A 20,167-nucleotide genomic window follows, 5' to 3' on the forward strand; every position below is an offset into this window, starting at 1 on the left:
GGGGGGGGGCGGTGGGGGGGGGCCGACGGGGGTGGGAGGGAGGGGGAGACACTGTTTTCCAAGCTAAGCCGCCGCAAATAAAAAGGCGTAAAGGGAGAGAAGTTGGTGCTCAACGTGAGCCAGGAGCAGCGTCCCGGCTCCTCCCCTGCTCGTTTTAAAAGCACTTCTTGTATTGTTTTTAAGGTGAGAAATAGGAAAGAAAGCGCCGGCTTGTGCGCTCGCTGCCTGCCTCGCTGGCTGTCTGCTTTTGCAGGGCTGCTGGGAGTTTTTAAGCTCTGTGAGAATCCTGGGAGTTGGTGATGTCAGACTAGTTGGGTCATTTGAAGGTTAGCAGCCCGGGTAGGGTTCACCGAAAGTTCACTCGCATATATTAGGCAATTCAATCTTTCATTCTGTGTGACAGAAGTAGTAGGAAGTGAGCTGTTCAGAGGCAGGAGGGTCTATTCTTTGCCAAAGGGGGGACCAGAATTCCCCCATGCGAGCTGTTTGAGGACTGGGATGCCGAGAACGCGAGCGATCCGAGCAGGGTTTGTCTGGGCACCGTCGGGGTAGGATCCGGAACGCATTCGGAAGGCTTTTTGCAAGCATTTACTTGGAAGGAGAACTTGGGATCTTTCTGGGAACCCCCCGCCCCGGCTGGATTGGCCGAGCAAGCCTGGAAAATGGTAAATGATCATTTGGATCAATTACAGGCTTTTAGCTGGCTTGTCTGTCATAATTCATGATTCGGGGCTGGGAAAAAGACCAACAGCCTACGTGCCAAAAAAGGGGCAGAGTTTGATGGAGTTGGGTGGACTTTTCTATGCCATTTGCCTCCACACCTAGAGGATAAGCACTTTTGCAGACATTCAGTGCAGGGGAGATCATGTTTGACTGTATGGATGTTCTGTCAGTGAGTCCTGGGCAAATCCTGGATTTCTACACTGCGAGTCCGTCTTCCTGCATGCTCCAGGAGAAAGCTCTCAAAGCATGCTTCAGTGGATTGACCCAAACCGAATGGCAGCATCGGCACACTGCTCAATGTAGGTTTATTTTTTTCCCTTCTTCTACCAAGAAAAAAAAAATTGTCTCTCTTGCATGCAATAAAGACATTGGAAATAAACTGCATTGGTAGCAAGACAAAGGATTTAATGATTTAATGCTGAAGGGGTGTGATATGCTGGCATGCATATTGATTCCCTTTGCTGAAAATTTCCTGTTAGATGTTTTCTTCCCAAATAATCCCTCTCGCCCCCATGCTCCTCTCCTTACCAACCTTATAGTCTGTTGAAAACAGTTTTGAAAATATGCATAAAAGTGTGGGGGGTGGGGAGTGGAGGGTGACCACAAGACTTTAAAACATTCTTCAAGTAGGGCAATTTGACCCATTTTGCAGTTTTTACTAAAATGTGTGCAGAGTGGAATTTAACTTTACTGTTCTTTGGATTAGCTACTAGTTGTATAGGTTCATCCACCCCTTGTGTATTCCAACAGTCCAAAATAATTAAAATATGACATGTTCCTTGAAAGGAATTTAGTTTAATTAAGGTGGCTGCTGCTCCCGAAGTTCATAAACCACCAGTTCAAGCTGCCGCTTCCAATGTTTTCCTTGCTAAGGAAAGGCAATATTTCTTAGCATTGACCCTGCTGCCACCTTTCCGAGTCACTTTGTTGGTCTAAGAAGTTGCTGTTTTGCTAGAAAACTACTGGCAATGAACACCCCTTGGGCTGAGCCATCCATTATTTTCATATCTTGCAATTCAGCCTGGAACATGGACATCAGTTAAAGGAAAGGAAATATAAGTGGGATAGCCCAATTTAAAAAAAAATATTGACTATTTTGTTATCTGATGCTGACACGGTGCCGAGGTACGCATCTGGTCAACAGTAGCCTGGCTGCAGGCTTGAGAAATGACCAGGAGTCCCAGAAAATCCCACCTTCGGGTGGCTGTAGTGGGAGCCTGCAGGATGCTTTGCCGCCCTGACAGTGATTTAGATAAATGGCTCAGCTATCTATCAAAATGTTTTTAGTACTTTATTTGACAATTCATTGGAGCATTAGCCTGAAAATGACATTTTAAATCTTTGTTTTCAAAGAGGTCAAAGTTTAACTGGAAGAAATTGAGTTTTCCTAATAACATGGTGGCTTATCTAAAGAGAGAAGAAAAGGAGAGAGGGGACAATGACAGGATTTAAATTGCCCTCTCTGAAACTTTTCTTAAGAATAAAGACTTGCTTCTTGGGCCAGGAAATCAACAGGTTTGTAGCTGAAAAATCAATAACCATTTGATGCCAATAGCCTAGCTGTCTGACTTAACATTTTGTAGAGACATAAGCAGGGCAAAAAGAATATCGTTTTCAGTAGGCGCCTTAATCTTCAGCTGCTCCCCAAATATGCCTTTTCTTTTTTGGTGCCTATTTTATTTCTGGAGAACTCAAAGAAACTTGAGTTACAAAATAATTTTCTAATCCAAGAAGAGACCTTTCAGACCCGTCCTCTTGGTAGCAATTAAAAGAGTATGAATAATTTCTGTTGGAATCCCAGGGAACTGGGGCTCTCTGAAACTTTTTCTTGTTAGAGAAAGTTGTAATGAAACATATTTTTTAACAGAAGGAAAAAAAAAAAGCTCAGGATCCTCGCCAAAAGTTATTAGACCTAATAGAGTTTTTACATGTAGACATTCTTCCTTTTGTAATTAACCCTCCAAACATGCCTATTAAGTTGTAAGAGTAGGGGGAAAAGCTTTGTTTGTTCTTGGACAAGTTAAACAAGGGATTTGCTTTATCTAGGGAGAGCGAGCGGGAATGTGTCATTCGCCTAAAACTAGCCGATAAGCAAGAAGTGTTGATAACAGCAAAGTTTAGCTAATCAAAGAAACTTGCATTAGACAAAGTAAATAAAGGCATTTGACAAAGGGATTTCAGAAATTCCAGTGTCTTATTTTTGTAAGCAGGGCAATTAGCTCTTATTGTGGTCAGTTTCACAAGAGTTTGAATCCCACACCCCAACTTTAGGTTAAATGAATAAAATGTAAATGTTGCTTGTGCCATTGCAGAGTTGCTTTACCCTCCATAAACCACTTTATGATAGTCAGTCGTTAGCGATTAAGGTTTTGTTTTTTTGTTTTTTTGTTTTTAGCATAAATAAAACTAAAACTTTTTTTGTTTTTTTTTTTTTTTCTTTTTAAAGGTTGTAACAAATGTCTGTGCCACGCAGTGTTTGGTTCAGGGTGGTATAGCTACTTAGGACTTTTGAAATAAAAGCATATTAGGGCTACATTTGTGTAAGTAAGAACATAACCACAACCTTTTCCATTTTACTTAATGGCTATTTTGACGAGAAGCAGATCTGTTTTTGCTTTTAACACAGAGGAAACAGTGGGCAAAGAAGAAAAAGTACTAAATTCCAACCAAAACTATTTTCTGCTTTGAGATTTTTTTTATGGTGTGTGTGTGTATGCATAGTAAATAAAGTAAGACCTTTGAACATGGAGTACACTGCCAGAAGCTCACTTTGAAAGGTGTTAAAATATTCCCTTTATTTTCTTTTTAATTTTAAAGGCAGAAAAATGATATGCCAGCCAGCTGCTATTTGTAGTAGTGTCTGTGAATTGCTTGTTATAAGCATTCAAAGTCAGGATTAGGGGACTACTAAGGGAATGTGGTCTAAATATTACGATTGACAACTGCCCCTGGAAGGTATAGGAGTCACTAAATTTCTGTTCAGATGCCTCCAGGATTATCTTGGTTTTAGGCGGCTCCAGATGTTTTCAACATTAATTGCTCAGTGGGCATAGGATAAATCTTAATATTTTGTGGTCTAAATATAGTTACTTTGGTGAAATAATGAGTGTGACAACTTCTTGGCCTTTTTCCCTGTCTTTTCTCCCTACTCAACATGTCAAAAGGAAAAAAAAAAAAAAAAAATCTTTTTGAAATAGGATTTTGCCCATTAATGAGAAGAAATTATTTTTAAAACAAACACAGTAGTGATGTTTGATTAGGGAATGAGAAAAGGCCTCTTTTCAAAGCCCTGGGACCCAAATTTTAAGTATTAAACAGTATCTAAATCCTCTCCTAGTGAGATATAAATTGGGGTCAAAGTGGCAAAATCAAAGATACCCTCTGAAAGAAAGACTAAATAAAGACTGACAGCCACCGTATGAATTGAATGGGGTTTTGAATAAATATTTCAGTGAAAAGGCCCAATTGTTTTTCTAAAGTAGGACATAATTTTCTGCTTCTCGGACACATGACAGTGGTAACTAATACCATCAGAAAGAAGAGAAAAAGAGGGACTTTTCCCTAAATCACAAAGAGAGTGCAGGCAGGGTTGTTCGAAAACAAGTGAAAGATTCAAAGTTTTCCTTCCTTGTAGAAAAAAAGAAATCACATTGTGAATATTCAGATAAATTGGTACATTTGACAAGGGAGTGAGTATTGATGTGCAACTTAGAAAAGAAAAAGCATGCGTTTAAATTTTATTGCCAGAAAAGGATGGATCAAAAAACCAAACAGTAGGAAAGGTAGATATCTGCTTGCCTAAACTTAAGCTATGGAATTGATTTGGAAGCTCTAGTTAGAATTTGATTTGCCAGCCAATAATTGTAAAGCCCTTACATTGAATCAGGTCTTTTTTCCTTAATAGATAAATTACCAGAATGGCTATTTCTGATAGGTTAGCTGGCCTGAATCAGAAGTTTCCTTCTCATTTCTAGAAGCCTGGCGCTGATATGTACAACCCGAGGGTATTGTGCACTTTTGTCTAAAGCATAAGAATAAAAGAAAGTTCTTCTGGATATCAGATGCTTATAATTTACCTTCAACATATGTTAAGCCCTGAGGTGGTTGAAAAGGAAAGAGAACCTGTTTTCTCCTTTATACATTCCACAAATATCGTTAAACTCTATCTGAGAAGGGAAATACATGATAAATAACAAAGACTATAAACTCTGCTCTCAAGGAATTTATAATTTTTTAAATCAATAATTTAGAAAAAGCTGCGAATTTTAAGTTACTCTTTGGGCAGAAGTTTGCGATGTAAAAACCAAGATGCGAAATACAAAACTCTTTTCAAGTCGCACAGGACTTTAACAATAAATGCAGTGTTCATTTTAAAACATCTTAGAATCTTCTATACAGTTTGAGTTATGTGTAAGTACCATAAATTTATCCTTAAATGACATTTTTATACTTTAAATGTTCTAATATAAATTCAGTTAACTATCAATTAAATAGATTATTTCAGAAATGGGAGTTTTTGATGAAGGTTAATCAGAAAAATCTTGGCTGAAAACCTTTCCAAAGATATTAATGTAGATAGAATCTTGCCTTTCAAATTACAGGGTAGTTATGACAATCATATATCTCTGATTTTCTAGAATAACCCACTTTCAAATGTCCTGCACGGTTCCCACATAAATCATTGAAATATGCCAGATATTTAATATTACAACATCTCCTAGGCTGCCCGTTGAACCCAGGAGTGGCACAGAAAGTCTTTGTTTGGATTCTATAGTCAATATAACTAGAGCTCTCACAGCTTAATTTTTACATTATGTCTGAAGATCACCTTGCGTTTCTGGGTCATTCTTATGAACATGAATTGCTTTCGTAGCAAACTGTGGATCTGTGAATAGAAGGCATTCCTTGCAAAATGGACTGGGCTGTGGTTCTCACTCTAGCACCTGTGTGTGCGTGGACAGGGTGGGGAGGAGGGAGTAGAATTAAATTGTTATGAGCAAATCTGTATCAGCCCTTGCCAGCTTCCTCTTAAAAAGTTGGAGCTGGGGTGATGGAGGGAGAAAAGTAGAGTTAACTCAGGTTTCAGATTTATCAGTATCCTGCTTGTAAGTGGCTTGGCCTGAGTACCTCTTGTTAAATAGGAGATGAGATAACCTGCCCCATCTGTAAGATCTAATAACACAACCTAATCAGTCAATATGTTGCCCTGAATTCTCCTCTTTTCATTCCCAGCTTCCTTACCCCATGATTAAAAAGCATGATCTCTGTCCCATCCCACTCCCCAAACCCCTTTAAATGAATGAAAAATAAAGTGGCAAAAGTTCTCTCTACCTAGGAAGCAGAAGAGCCTAAGTCTACTGGCATTTTGTCTTGAGCTTTCAGAGCTTCTTAGATGGGAATTCAAACAGGCAATGGAACTGCTGACTTGCTTTTTCTCTGGCCTTGCAAGGTGGGGAGCTACAAGGGGCTATTTAGTACGATAAGTCTCTGCCCCCTGCGCGATAAGACTAGGATAACAGGAACTGACGTCAGCAAGGCGACTCAACCTGGCCAAGCATTTCCTCTAGTCAGGGCTCAGGGATTCCAGGAGTTTCTGGGCCTCCCCCAGCAGCTGAAGAACTGAACCAGCTCAGGGAAGGGAGAGAGAGGAAAACTGATTTTTACAGGGGTGATAGTGGGTGATGATGTCCCCGATTTCCAAAAGCAGATTTCTTTGGCGAGAACAAAGAAAAACTAGGGGGAATAAAGTAGTTTAATAAAAGTGGATTCTGAGATTATAATTGTAATTTCACATTGTCATAGAATAGGTATTCGTTTGCCAGTTGTCAACAATTTACTGCTGATGTCTCATTAGACAGGCTATCCAGCAATCACCAAATATGATCCACTCACAAACCTCGCCAAGTCTCCATATAGAACAAAATGTGAGGGGATTCATGTTGTCAGAGTTAATGCTTGGTACTCTTAATGTTTTCCTTTTCTTTTTTTTTTTTTTTTTTTTTTTTGAGACAGAGTCTTGCCCTGTCTCCCAGGCTGGAGTGCAGTGGTGCGATCTTGGCTCACTGCTACCTCCGCCTCCCGGATTCAAGTGATTCTTCTGCCTCAGCCTCCCAAGTAGCTGGGACTACAGGCATGTGCCACCACACCTGGCTAATTTTTGTATTTTTAGTAGAGATGGGGTTACACCATGTTGGCCAGGATGGTCTCGATCTCCTGACCTCGTGAGCTGCCCACCTGGGCCTCCCAAAATGCTGGGATTACAGGCATGAGCCACCGCGCCCGCCCTTCTGTTTACTTTTGAAAGTACAAAGTTCCCACCCCATCTGCCTCAGATGACAACATTGCTAAAGCCATATCATTTGCTACCAGCCCTGAAACCACTTAGCAGTTTTCCTCACTTTTTTCCTTCTTCCCTTTCTCCCTTCTTCCCTTTCTCCTTCTTCCCTTTCTCCTTCTTCCCTTTCTCCTTCTTCCCTTTCTCTTAAACCCAGATTTATTTTTATTTTATTTTATTCTATTTGCCTTCCAAAGTATCTGATTTGAGGTTTGGAGGAGGAGAAATTCAAACAGAAGGATTTTATTTCTTAAAATTCGCAGATTCTCCTCAGTCCACTGACTTCTTAAAGATTGCTTCTTATTTTTTAAGTTTTAGTGTTTGACAAAGAATCACTGTCTAATTTGACCCATATTTAGTGGAATGTTTGTTATGTTATTGATAAATTACTGTTCATCACAGAATAAAATTTTGTCAAGTCAGAAAAATAGCTAAATTCAAAATACTGTGAAGGTAAAAGAACAAATAAGATGAGTGCATCAGTTAACTAGGGAGAGAAGATTTGGATCACATCCCAATTTTTTTCCCATTTCCAGAGCAAATGAAGACCTCATGTAATAAATTTGTCTTCTCAAAAATATTAAAGCTTTCAACGGCTACAGTACTTTTGTCATGTCATCAAAGTCCATAATTATAAAAGGCCGATGATCTGAAGGCCATTTCAGCTTCAAAAGATTTTTTAGGGTCTGGTCTATTGGAAAGCTTGGGGGTTTAATTAACTAAAATGGAAATGGAGGCAGCGAAATTCAGTTCCTGATGTTTTAATTTAGCTCAGTACTGCCATGTGTTATTGAAGAGAATTCTTAAAGGCAAACATAATTATTTCATTATGGTCCTCAGAATGCTTTCATTGGCTTTAATGACAAGAAGCTGTATAAAAGGCATACATTTTAATTAGTCCTTTTATATTTACATCAGATAAATAACAAATAATTGATGAAAAACAAGTCTTTGGAATGGATGATTTCACATAGTGCGCTGGTTACAGTTTAATGATGAAACATTTCTCTGTTGCTTTGCATTTTAATTATATATACATTATATTACAGTAGTGGTGCCATGGAGCTACTAAAATACCGTTGTTGCCATTTTATTACAAAAAAAATCACGATTAATGCCTACAAATTGAAAGCTGAAAAAGGTAGCTAGACACACATCTCCAAGGAAGTAAATTACCGGTTCCATTAATTTTACTACATTTGTTAGAACTCATTTTGATCACTTTTATCTTTTACGCTTCATCTTTTTGGATTAAGATCGTCAGGGGTTTCATATGCCTTTTTATGGCCACATCTTCTCCTGAACACCTTTCTTTCGCTCTTGCTTCCTGTTTTGAGGATTTGCATGAAAGTGCCTTGCCAAATGTGCATTGGAAATTCAGAGAGCTTTTTCCCCATTCTGTCGGCCTGCTTTACCTTTGATTTTATATGAAAACCCATTTCACATGATTCATCCGTTTTGGTGTACAGAACACTAATTGTTATTATTGATTTTAAATTCTGTGACCATTACAAGTAACCCAGATGACTGGCAGATAAAGGGTAATAATCCATGGAGTTCTGGAACTGTTTCATGTTTGTCTGGAGTACTTTATGTGATCAATATTAACTGCCCCATTGAAACTAACTGCTGTATCAAATAACAGTCAATCAAATGAATGTGCTTGGAGATTATTTATTGAAAGCTTTAATTGTTCACTGGGGCCCTGCTTATCAGAGGAAACAATAAGAACTAGAGGTAGGATGAACAGGTTTGGATTTGCAGGGAAAGTTGGGGGATGCAGATGAACAAGGCATCTCTCTACTTCTTGGGCAAGAGTTTCCAGAAACCCATGTTGGGCTTGTAGTTCGGGCAGAAGCTGAAGTTGCAGATACTCTTCCAGAGCTTATCCTATCACCTGTACCTCAAGCGCTTTCTAGAGAAGGGGGTATAGTAATTTTTTGGCACTCAGCAGAGGCTGTGAAAAGTTCACCCTTTCCAAGAGTTTTACTGCTGCTTCTCCCTAATCCTCTCAGAATTACCCTTCCACGCATCTCTCCACCTCTGCTTCCCATCATGGCCTGATTGATGGTCCAAGATAATGCAAGTAGCCTGCCTTGACACGGGATTGGTTTCTACAGCTATGAAATGGGAATAATAGTGTCTGCGTTGCAGGATTTGTAGAAGGATTAGAGATCATGTAAATTAAGATTCTATTCTTGTCTTGAAAACATATGGAAGTTACCAGGTAGGCCTTCTGCCCTGATTTTGGCGTGACACCTGTGGCTTACGTGCCTTTGCTAATAGCAAACTTTTTTTTTTTTTTTTTTTTTTTTTTTTTCATATCTAAAGTAGGTATCTCTTTTCTTTGGTGAAATGATCCCTCGGTCTATAGCTCATAACCTAGGTGGCAGTCCTTTCTGTTTGTCAAGTAGCACTGTGGCCTGATTCAGGGGCATCCATTTGCCAGATCCCCAGATTTCTTGCAAATGATTGACTTTTACAAGTGAGCATTGTTACCTTCAAAGTTGTCACAACACACTTAGCCCAAAGATGCTGTCATGGCACTGTACATTTTTACTGCTCATTGATGGATTAGCTCTTGCAATGTGCCATTCAACAAATGGCTCTTGGGTGTCTGCCATGTGCCAGGCTCCTTGATGTGATCTGTGGGGGACACCAAGATGAATCAGACACTGTCCCTTCTCCCTCTGAACTCATGATATAATGGGAAGAACTTGTGTACACAAGTCATTGTCACATAACCCCCTTATAACAAACCCAAAAATCTCCTCATGTCTTTGAACCTGAGATTGATAATGGAAAGAACCAAGAACTGCCAAGAACCACAGCTGGTTTATATGGTGGGTGATCAAGTGGATTATACATTTTTGTCACAGTGGAGCGGGCGTGAAGTTTTTCTGTGTGTAGGCCTCATAGATCATCTCTAAAAGTAGTTCACAAAGAGGAGTTCTAAACCTATCTTAAACAGTGGAATAAATGCACACCTTCCAAACTAGCTTCTTGAAGACTTGCATATGGATGTTTCTGGAGCTTGTTAAGTAATCGTGTTCTTTGGGGATGGGTTTGATTCTATTGGATTTTTAAAAATAACTTATTTCTCTGTGATTTCTGTGACTTATTGCTGTGTAACAAACCATTCTGTGACTTATCGCATGGCGGCTCATCCTGGTCTAACAATTTATTATGACATTATTCTGTGGATGGGCTGAGCTCTGCTGGGCAGACCCTCTGCTCTGCGTGCTGTCAGCTGGGGCTGAATCATCCAGGGCTAAATTGGGCTGGAAATCCAAAAAGGCTTGCTCTCATGGCTGGCGGTGGGTGTTGGTTGTCGGTGAGAGCTCTACGGGATCTGCATGTGACTTGTGCATGTCACAGCATGGCAGCAGTATTCTGAGAGAGAGCATTTCGAGAGTGAGCCTTCCAGGAAGGAGGAGGCAGAGGCTCCCAGTCCTCTTAAAGGCTAGACCTAGAGAGTGGTACTCAGTCACTTTCACTATTTTACTGGTGAAGCAGACACAGGGCCAGCCCAGTTTCAATAACTACCTTTCAGTTTGGGAGAGAGAGGCAAAGAATGCCCACCATAACAATCGTAGCATATATGCGCTATAACAAGAAAGAAAGTATTGTCTTCTGAAAATGATTAAATTGAAGAACAGTTGTGGGGCTTTTAGTTTTTTGGTGGGTTCAATATTTAATGAAATGCTACTGTAATGACAACATACTCATTTTCAGTTAATCCTCACAACCCTATACGTGAGATACCTTCATTTTACAGATGAGGAAATGGAGGCTCAGGGAAGGTGAATAACACAGATTGCAAGGGGCAGAGTGTGGTTTCAAGTCCCATGAAGGGCTTTTCTCTTGCCTCCATGTGCTATTACTTACTTGGGGGTCCTCGGCTTCAGGAGTTTGCCATCCCATCAGCTCGGTGAAGAATTCCTGAAAAATGTTTTATGCCCTAATAATCCCAAGAATAAAACACCACTGAGTGTTTTGGTTTAGGGGAGAGGTAGGAAAAAGAGAGGTAAAGTACTGTAACTCACATAGCTTCCTCTGATTACATTATTTTCTCTACTATAAACTAGTCTTTTACATTGTGGAGGAAACTCTGCCCAAACTATGAGGCTATTTTACTCTTTTGCCCTTTTGTTTTTACATCCTGTTTGCTGTTGAAGTCTACGCTGGCCTAGTCACTGCTGTAGCTTAGGGGGCTCAGAGCAGGATTAGTCTGGTATTTACTGAAGAGTCACAAGAAGATGAGAGATGGGAGACGGGGCTTTTCATGTTACTCTAGTTTACTGGTAACCCTCATCTAAAGATAGGTGCTAAGTGTTTGTGCTAGAGGGTGTCTCTTCATTAAGTGGAGCTATTTTGTCTTCCATTACCAAAAGTAAAAAAATAAAAGACAAAGAGGAAGAAAGAAAACTTTCTGATAGTAAAGTCAAATTAATGTTTTTTTTATTTGCTACATAATTTAAGTATCATGTGTAGAGGATCCCAAACTTAAGTTAACCATTACCATTTAGTGAAACTTACATGAACCGTAGTGGATCTCATTGGCCTCTCAGATAATGCTCTTATTTCAGTGACTTCAAATATGTCTTATTTTTTACTTTTTTGAGACAGAGTCTTGCTCTGTTGCTCAGGCTGGAGTGCAGTGGTATGATCTCAGCTCACTACAGCCTCAACCTGCTGGGCTGAAGCGATCCTCCCGCCTCAGCCTCCCATGTAGCTGAGACTACAGGTGTGTGTCATCACACCTGGCTAGTTTTTTGGAGAGACAGGTTTTACCATGTTGCACAGGCTGGTCTTAAACTCCTGGGCTCAAGCAATCTGCTTGCCTTGGCATCTCAAAGTGCCAGAATTAGAGGTGTGAGCCACTGTGCCCTGCTCAGATATGTCTTAAATGTGACTTGCTAGAAGTCATGTAGTGCATTCTAAGTGGAAGCAGATCTACATCTGTAAGATGCTAACAGGTGATGTAGTGAAATACAGCATGGTACCCTGCAGTGTGATACAGTGAAGTTGGGCGGACTTTCTTTGTGCACTGCACCTGCTGTGGAAGCTTGCGCTCAGGTTGCCTCCGTTTTTTTTTTTTTCTTTTTTAATCTTTAAAATGAATCCATAATTTCTACCTTGAAAGCTTAAGATCAGTCTTAAAGCCTTAAATAAGAGAGTGTATTTGACACATGATGCTCAGTAAATAGATTGTTTTCACATATAAACACAGTTGTCAATAAGAAACTTGCTTTAGGCTCGCATGGTGGCTCATACCTGAAATTCTAGCACTTTAGGGGTCTGAGGCAGGCAGATCACTCGAGCCTAGGCACTTGAGACCAGCCTAGGCAACATGGCAAAACCCTGTCTCTACAAAAAGAATTATCTGGCCGTGGTGGCACACACCTGTAGTCCTAGCTACTTGGGAGGCTGGGGTGGGAGGATAATCTGAGCCTTGGAATGTTGAGGCTGCAGTGAGCTGGGATTGCACCATTGCACTCCAGCCTAGGCAACAGAGTGAGATCCTGTCTAAAAAAAAAAACAAAAAACAAAAAGAAAAAACCCAGAAATTTATTTAAAAAAAAAATTCAGGCCAGGCATGGTGGCTTACACCTGTAATCCCAGCACTTTGGGAGGCCAAGGCAGGTGGATCACAACATCAGGAGTTCAAGACCAGACTGGCTAATATGGTGAAACCCTGTCTCTACTAAAATACAAAATTAGCTGGGCATGGTGGTGCCTGCGCCTGTAGTCCCAGCTGCTCAGGAGGCTGAGGCAGGAGAATTGCTTGAACCTGGGACACAGAGGTTGTAGTGAGCTGAGATTCGTGCCACTGCACTCCAGCATGGGCGACAGAGTGAGACACTGTCTCCAAAAAAAAAAAAAAAAAAAAAAAAAAAAAAAAAAAAAAAATCCAAATGCTAGCATTGTCCAGAAAAATTCAACAGATTTATTTTTAATTATTATAAAATTGTACTCCTGAACCTTGTTCACTGAAACATTTTGATTTGCATTAATGCTTTACATCCCCACATTTATATTAAAATTCACACACAAATGAAAATGGAAAACTGCCAATAGCTAATTTCTGTCCCCTATTTTCCACTTGCAATCATATACTTAGGTACCTTTTGACTGCATTGGAAAAAAAACAAAAACAAAAACAAAAAACTAATATTCAGAACTAGCAATAACAGGAAGAAGAGAATTTTTGTTTTTTGTTTTTTTTTGTTTTTTGTTTTTTGAGAATGAAATGTTTCCCATCATAGTGGACTCCTAAGCGCATTCTCTACGTATACAGCGTGCTGATGTCTTTTGACGTAACTGTTACATGTTTGATATGGATGACACACAGGTTGGTGCCTAGGCCAGCCAGATAGGCCTCACTTGGCTCCTGCAAAGCACCAGTAGTTGCGCTCTGGAAGCTGAGATCAGTTTTAAAGTCCTGAACAATTTCTCTTACCAAGATACTGGAAGGGAAGTTTGCGAATCAGTTCAGTGGACTTCGGTAAGGCCTAGTTTCACTGAGTCCCCCGGTCCCAGGCCTGTAACAATGAGGTTTCTCCACCCCTCCAGTAGATGGCGCACTCTCGAGAATGGCTTTTGTGGCCAGTTTCTTCCCGGGTGCTTTTTCCACGGGTGGATTTTCGAGTAGTGTGCTTTGTAGGAACCATCGTATGGACGCCTCCTTACTTTCCCCCTTCTCCTTCGCCCAGAGCTCGGTAAGCTAGAGGTGGCGCTGGCGTCAGAGAGCCTCAATTGGAAACCAAATTCCCCAGTATTTTATTATGAATTTTTTTTTAACGCAGAAAAGTACCTGGGTACCTACTACCATAGCTACCATTAAAATTACCAGGTTTCTTTTCTGTGTTCCCATCCTTTTCCCCTTTTGCATGTTTTTGTTTTGTTTCGTTTTTGTATTGTTGACTGGGTCTCCTTACTAAACTGAGAAGTCTTTGCGGTCAGGTATTGTGCTTTTTACCTCTGCTTTCCCAGTGCTAATATATTACTTGGTCTATGATCCTCAGTAAACTATGGTTGAACCCACATGTATGTTCGAATAAGCAACCCTTTAATATACTCAATATCAGTGCCCTTCAACAGAACTTCCTACTTTGAAGTTTCTGATGATGGAAAGGATCTATAATTCTACATTGTCTGATATCGTAATCGCTAGCCATTTATGGCTGTTGGCATTTGAAATGCAGTTAATACACCTGAGGAAGTGACTTTTTAATTTTATTTTTATTTATTTATTTTTGAGACAGAGTCTTGCGCTGTTGCCTAGGCTGGAGTGCAGTGGCGCAATCTTGGCTCACTGCAAGCTCCGCCTCCCAGGTTCAAGCGATTCTCCTGCTTCAGCCTCCTGAGTAGGTGGGATTACAGGTGCGTGCAACCACGCCCAGCTAATTTTTATATTTTTAGTAGAGACGAGGTTTCACGATGTTGGTCAGGCGGGTCTCAAACTCCTGACCTCATGATCCAGCCACCTTGATCTCCGGTAGTGCTGGGATTACAGGCGGGAACCGCCAATTTTATTTTATTTTACTTAATTTAACTTTCAATAGCCACACATGGCTAGTGGCTACTGTATTACACAATTCACTTCTGCATACTTCAGCTATTATTATTCTTTCAATATTTGTTCATTCTCTTTGTTTATTTCCTTTTTCCCTTCAGCCTTTACTCTTCTCTCCTATGGCTATTAACAAGCTCTAATTATCCCTTTATGTAGCGGGTAAATAGACTGCAGGAAAATGTAAACAGAATGCTGTAGGGTGGTGATTTCAGTCATTGTTTAACTCCTTTTCCTTCTGGGTGGAACTATTTTTCCTGGGGCCTGGCAAATATTTAGCACTTGTTTTGCTAACATTTAGTTTGCACAGCTAAACCAAGATTTTTGCAGAATCTCAGTGGGCGGGAATTACATTCCCTGTAGCAATCAAATCATGGTGACATACGATGTCTATTCCTGTGCTCCACACCTGCTTGGTTTTGAGATGGGCAGAGTATCTTCCAACATTTTCAAGCTTTCAACTCAGCTTGAACATTTCAACAAACTTCAAGGAGGCAGAGAGGAACTGACCATATTCTATGGAAGCCTCAGTTTGCCGTCTAGGAAATACCATGAGCTCTCCCCCGGGTGCCTTCTCCTGCTCACACTCGTCCTCTGCTCATAACCCAGAACACGGCACGCAGTAGGCACTCAGGAATATGCTGAGTGTAGTTTAGTGAAAATGAAATTGAGAACATCTCAAGTGAGCTAATATTTTTTGGTTATTCAAAACACCTAAAGTAAACTTGATGGGGGCTGTCAAAAACTTGGGAAGTTCCGTTTGGCTGGGATGGCAAGGTAAGTAAGCCCTTATAAGTGCATTTGCTGGCAAACTGGCCTGAAAACATGAGAATGTAATATTTCCCTAGGCTTCTGGCACTTACTTTGGTGTCACAGAAATAGATTTTCTGATGGTACCTCCTGTTAATCAGGACATTATTGCTCCCTCTTGTCCCCCCTCCCCCACCTTTTTTTGGTCTATCCCTAGAAATGGTGTGAAGAAAGTAAATAAAAATAAAGCTAAAGCATGCCTGTAATCTTAGCTGCTCGGGAGGCTGAGGCAGAAGAATCGCTTAAAATCCGGGAGGTGGAGGTTGCAATGAGCTGAGATCGAGCCATCGCACTCTAGCCTGGGCGACAGAGAGAAAGTCAGTCTAAAATATATATATATATATATATGCTAAGGGACCAGGCGCAGTGGCTCATGCCTGTAATCCCAGCGCTTTGGGAGGCTGAGGTGAGCAGATCAGGTGAGCTCAGGAGTTCCAGACCAGCCTGCCTAACATGGTGAAACCCTACCTCTACTAAAATACAAAAATTAGCTGGGCATGGTGGCAGGTGCGTGTAATTCCAGCTACTCGGGAGGCTGAGGTGGAAGAATCACTTGAACCCAGGAGGTGGAGGTTGCAGTGAGCCGAGATAGCACCACTGCACTCCAGCCTAGACAACAGAGCAAGACACTGTCTCAAAAAGTAATAATAATAATAAAATAAATAAATAGCTAAAACAGCTATCAAGAGAAACTTTTGAACCACGGTTTGCTTCCATACCCCCTTGATTTAAAATTGCGACTGGTTTTTATTAAAGTAAAACAATCACTATCATAATTAATATTTAGTAAGTGCTTATTCTGTGTCAGGTGCTTAAAGTGAACCATGTCATCTAGTCCTCAGAGCAGCCTAAAGAGAAAGGCACTGTTATCCCCACTTTACAGATGCAGATTCCTAAGCACCGAGAGGTTCAAATACCTACCTTGAATCTCCTGAGTAGGAGAAAGCAAGTCCAAAGTTCTCGAGTTTGTATAATGTAGGGTTCCTTTTCTTTGCCAACTATATAAATTTCTATTTTCTTTGCAGGGAAGAGGGATGGGGAAGATTAGAAGCCTCAGAATCCACAGAATAATAAAATGGTTTCCAAGTGAAAGCTGGAAATAATACATTTTTAACAAAATGGGCGGTTCTTCTAATTGCTGAGCCCCTACTGTTCAATTCCTTTTTATATCCTAATTCATTAAATGATGTACACATACAGGCTTATTATTTACAGATGTATATACTTTTAAGTGGCTCATATGAAACAGATGTTTCATGAAAGGTAACAGAGAACAAGTGATCTAAACCCTCCTTTAGTGGGTATCAAGTGAGTATTATGGCCTATTACCTGCAGGTCTTTTGCTATTATTTTGAATGGCAGTGTCCAGTATGGGGAGGATGATTCAATTTATCTCCTGGAGGAACAAGTAAAAATACAACAGCCCTATAAGCGAACATCTGCATCACAAAACAAAAGAGGGTGTGTGCAGGTGATAGGCAGGGGGTGTTCACATTTGGGCTCCTGCGGACTTGTGAGTGAGTTTTACAAGCAATTTGAGAAAAAAAAGACCCATTGCATTACAGGAGGTGAGGTGTACTGAGCAGACCATCTTTAGAGACCAGTGTTAACCATATCACCTAGCTGGAGAATGAATGAACACCTCTTTTCTTTTTTCTTTTTTTTTGGAGACAGAATCTTGCTCTGTCGCCCATGGGGGCTGGAGTACAGTGGCGCAATCTTGGCTCAGTGCAAACTCTGCCTCCCGGGTTCAAGTGATTCTCCTGTCTCAGCCTCCTGAGTAGCTGGGATTACAAGCACATGCCATCACACCTGGCTAATTTTTTGTATTTGAGTAGAGATAGGATTTCACCGTGTTGCCCAGGCTGGTCTTGAACTCCTGAGCTCAGGCAATCTGCCCGCCTCGGCCTCCCAAAGTGCTAGGATTACAGGCATGAGCCACCATGCCCGGCCGAGCACCTCTTTTTCAAAACAAGATTAACATGGCCTAATTAAAATAAGCATGACCAGTTCACGACGTTGCCATAAACTGGGTGGCATATGTCAGTAGACAGTTATTTCAGTACTTCTTCAGAATATCAAAGAGCAGTGTGGACGCATGACTCACACCTGTAATCCTAACACTTAGGGAGGCCGAGACAGGTGGATCACTTGAGGTCAGGAGTTCGAGACCAGCCTGACCAACATGGTGAAACCCTGTCTCCACTAAAAATACAAAAAATTAACCTGGCGTGGTGGGGGCACGCCTGTAGTCTCAGCTACTCAAGAGGCTGAGGCAGGAGAATTGCTTGAGCCCTGGAGGCAGGGGTTGCAGTGAGCCGAGGTCATGCTACTGCACTCCAGCCTGGGCGACAGAGTGAGACTCCTTCTCAAAAAAAAATAAGGAATATCAGAGAGCAATAATAATTGCCCCTCAAAGTCTACAGTGAGATTTATTATTTTATAAATTGTCAGGAGTTCTCTAAACAACAACAAAAAAAATTGGAGCAAAAAGATGGCTGGAATTGTGTCATTTTGGATGTTGAAAGCTGGGAACAGTTACAACTGAAATATAAAATGGGACATGAAATATTAAGTGACATACCGGGTTTATTGCATATATGACCATGAGAGTGCATTTCATTTTGTCTTATGGAGCTCTAAAAAAATCCATGTAATGGATTAAAGGTATTAAAACTCCCATATTCTCCCTGGCTCTACGCCAGGGAACAAAGCATGATAAATAATCCCAATAGACAGAATATGTGGGAAGGAATTTTAAAATGTATTTATGGTGGACATATTGACCTCCCTAACTAATAAAAATGTATACATGAGGTTTTGAAGAAAATGCGTAGCCCTTACAACACACAGTAGTGTTCGTATCTTTAAAATATTGCCCACGTCTCTGTGACATATGGCTGTCATCCTGTGTCTTTACCCTGGAAGTGAGGAAACACATGAATTTTATAGTAACGTGTGCAGTCACTGTTAGGAGGAATAGTTTTGATTTCCTTTATCTTAAAGCCTGGGTGAAAACTACACCAAATCTGGATTTTGTCAATAAAGCTTTCTTGGAATGTGCCACACCTATACATTTACATTTTGTCTGTGACTGCCTTCCCCCATGGTGGCAGAGCTGAGTGACTGTGACAGAGACCAGACAGCCCACAAAGCCTAAAGTATTTCCTATCTGACCATTTATAAAATTTGCAGGCCCTGCCTTAAAACATAAAAAAATGAATAGGACTGTGAGGAATAGAAATGTGTACTTGGTTTCTCATTTATACTAATCTTCTATGTGGATTCAGGGGGTGAACTCACTTTGCATTCATTTCCTAACTGTGTGACCTTGGCCAAATCATTTAACTTCTCTAAGCTTCAGTTTCCTCGTGTGAATAATGGAGATCAAAAAAAGAAGAAGAAAACTGATCATGTTAATGATCCTTGCTCTTCACACTTGTGTCAAGAGGGAGTAAATGGGGTAATGTGTGTGAAAACACCCCTCAAGTTGTCCCCCACCATATAAAGTGTGCTGTTGGCACATTCTACTGAACTGTCTGAAAGTATTTATTTCACATCACATGTAAGGATTTATATGCCTATTTCATTTTTTTTCATTCTTTTTTTTTAACCAACACTGATTGAACTTTTGCTATGTACTGGACACTCCTTCAGCCCTGAGCATTTAAAGGCAAGGCCGCCAAAATCTTTGTGTGTGCTTGTAACACATCCATTCATGACAGCCTCTGACCCCCATCAGATCCTTTTTCTAGCTGGGACCATGTTTGGTCTGTGGCATTTCTCTCACTTGTCTGTTTGCGTGGGCAGGGGACCGTGTAGTCGAACTTCTTTATAACCCATCATGTATCAAGTGGTCTGGTCCCTGGCAGGTGCTCAATAAATATTTGTCAGCAGCTGGATGTTGCTGACTGATAATCACTGCCTTCTACTCCCCCACCCACCTTAGTCCATGCAGTGGTTTGGGACTTTGGGTTTTGAACAGCAATTGAAGGCTCTCGAATGAGAGATCGCTGTGGTAAAGAGGGGTTTAAAGAAGTCATTTCTGAGGGGGCTAGGTAGCCTGGATTGGGGATCGGCCAGGAAAACCTACTAGGAGTGAGAACACTTCAGATTAATGCCTGTGGGCCTGGGAAGGAAAGGACAGTTGAGAGAGGGAAAACTGACATGACTTGCTTTCCTCACATTAGCTTGTAGAGAATTTCTTAGGTTCATCAGAAGGGAAAATTATTTTGAGAGGGAAAATGGAAGTGAAGGTCACCAAATCAAGTCAGGGGAAAGAAGGGAAGGTGAATAGCATTGAGATTCATCAACATAAGCATGATACAATAATGGTAATAACTGCTTGTGTAACACTTATGTGGCAGACATTGTGCAAAGTACTTTATAATGATGTTATTTAATGCTCACAATGATTCAATGAAGAATAGACATTTTATACAAGCAGAAATTGAGACTCAGAGAGGTTAAGTAACTTTCCAAAAGTCACACAGCCAGTAAGTAGGAGAGTGAGGATTTGAATCCAGGAAGGCCGACTCTGGAGTTCATACTTCCAACCATATGCCTCAGACAACTTATCTTGTAGACAAGGTGGACAATTTTCGGGAATATCCAAAAAAGACCTGAACCTTGGGGGGACTGCTCTCAGTTGGAAGGTTGGTGAAAATGTCTTTGAATTATTTTTTCAAAATTTTCTTAACTTTTTTTTTTTTTTTTTTTTTTTT

The 20,167-nt window shown here is 40.7% G+C and overlaps 1 protein-coding gene across 2 annotated transcripts in view; it reads left to right on the forward strand.

Moving 5' to 3' along the window:
• Nucleotides 1-20,167, forward strand: part of RARB (retinoic acid receptor beta) — a 550,096-nt gene that overhangs the window by 377,638 nt on the left and 152,291 nt on the right. The gene's annotated exons all lie outside the window — the stretch shown is intronic.

The sequence above is a fragment of the Rhinopithecus bieti genome, unplaced genomic scaffold (assembly GCF_001698545.2).
Source record: "Rhinopithecus bieti isolate Rb0 unplaced genomic scaffold, ASM169854v2 scaffold_23460, whole genome shotgun sequence".
Lineage (NCBI taxonomy): Eukaryota > Metazoa > Chordata > Mammalia > Primates > Cercopithecidae > Rhinopithecus > Rhinopithecus bieti.